General features: G+C 44.1%; 1 pseudogene; it reads right to left on the reverse strand.

Moving 5' to 3' along the window:
- Window positions 1-900, reverse strand: part of LOC102875619 — a 13,847-nt pseudogene extending 12,947 nt beyond the window's left edge.
- Window positions 901-2,036: the final 1,136 nt, after the last annotated feature.

The raw sequence follows: 2,036 nt of genomic DNA on the forward strand, positions 1-2,036 counted from the left end.
AGAGACGGTGAAATCCCGGGCATGCATTTTTTCAGTGAGCCAGTCAACCTTCCTTCGGGTGTTAATGAAGATGACGGCCTGGGTGATCGTTAATGTTTTGTACAAATCACACAGTGTGTCCAGCTTCCACTCCTCATGTTCCACATTGATGTAGAATTGGCGGATACCCTCCAGGGTCAGTTCTTCTTGACAAGAATCCGAATGAGGTCCCTCATGAACTTCTTGGTCACTTCAAGCACTTCAGAAGGCATTGTAGCTGATAACAAAACTACCTGGGTGTTGCTGTTGAGCTTCTGGAATATGTCATAGATCTGGTCCTTGAACCCATGGCTTAACATTTCGTCAGCTTCATCCAGCACAAACATTTTTATGTATTTGGGAGAAAGGTATCTTCAATTAAGCATATCAAATACACGGCCTGGGGTACCAACGATGATGTACGGAGCCTCCATCTGCAGTTTCTGTACTTCAGCACGTACATTGGTGCCCCCAATGCAGGCATGGCAGGAGGCACCCATGTAATCTCCTAATGCCATTACCACCTTCTGTATCTGCTTGGCCAACTCTCGAGTGGGAGCCAGGACCAAAGCCTGGCTGGCCTTCAGATCTAATTCTATCTGCTGTAGAATTGATATGGCAAAAGTGGCTGTTTTCCCAGTCCCAGGTTGGGCTTGAGCAATCACATCGTAACCCTTGATACAAGGAAGAATGGCTGGCTCGCTGCTGTATGACAGAAGGCTTTTCAAAACCATAGGCATAGATGCCTCAGAGAAGGGACTCGGAGAGGTTCATGTCATCAAAGCTGTCAACAATTTCATTCCAATTACTCTCGATGACACCTTCTGGCTCCATTCCATCGGGGCCATTGTCTCTGGACCGGGAATCCTGACTTGCAGACATGATCCTTAGAAACTCCACAATTAACACTCTTGACCTCAGCAGTCAGGTAATCAAAAGGTGAGTTGCATTGGGAAAGTCTGCCATCAGGGACCTCTCCAGAGCAACAATGTCAGTCTGGAGACTAAGGTGCATCTGATACAGGCCATGATCTTTCCTATGCATCAGATAGCTGGACAATGACTAAGGATGATAGAAGAATTGATGCCTTTGAGTTGTGAGGCTAGAGAAGAATGTTGAACATACTGTGGACTGCCAGGAGAACAAAAAGGTCTGTCCTAGAGAGGGTGAAACCAAGCTGCTCCCTGGAGGCAAGGATTTTTGAAACTCCATTTCACATACTTTGGGCACGTGACCAGGAGGGATCAGTCCTATGGAGAGGGACATTATGCTTTGAAGGGTGGATGGACAGCACAGGAGAGGAAAGCCCAGGATGAGATGGATTGACTCGGTGACTAGAGAAATGGGATTAGGTCTGTCAGAGACCATGTGATTGGCTCAAGATAGGGTAAGATTCAGAGCTATTGTACATAGGGTTGCTATGAGTTGCAGGTGACTCGATGTTACTTAACAACAACAACAATATTATTTTTTGAAAAAAAATATTTTTTGGTGTATAGATGCTAACTAAAGTTATATCTTCTTGTTCTATTGTGCCTCCATCATTATATAGGTTTTCCCTTGTCTCTTATGGTGGTTTTCATTCCAAAGTCTATTTTATCAGAGATTAGTATTGCCACTCCTGCTTTTTTTGTAGATGCCATTTGCTTGGTATATTATTCCCCCCACCCTTTGATATTTAATCTATCTTTCTCTTGGTTTCTTAGATACATCTCTTTTAGGCAACATATAGATACATTTTGGGATTTTTTTAAAAAATCCAGCCTGTTACTCTTTTTCTCTTAATAGGTACATTGTAGCTCTTGACATTGAATGTGTTTATTTACAGGCTAGGTGTTGTTTTGTTTTGTTTTTTGCTGAGTACAGTGTACTTTATTGATGGTACATGACAAGATGGGCTCGCCAAGCCCCTCCCCTTTCTCAGGGGGATTTGATGGAAACTTGTGTCAGGGGTGTGAGATTCTCAGTGTGTGGGAGGATCAAGTTGGGGCAAGGACTCCCCAGCAGCTGAGGGTCTC

Source organism: Elephantulus edwardii, unplaced genomic scaffold (genome assembly GCF_000299155.1).
Source record: "Elephantulus edwardii isolate Elephantulus edwardi_28Jun2011 unplaced genomic scaffold, EleEdw1.0 scaffold00239, whole genome shotgun sequence".
Classification (NCBI taxonomy): Eukaryota; Metazoa; Chordata; class Mammalia; order Macroscelidea; family Macroscelididae; genus Elephantulus; species Elephantulus edwardii.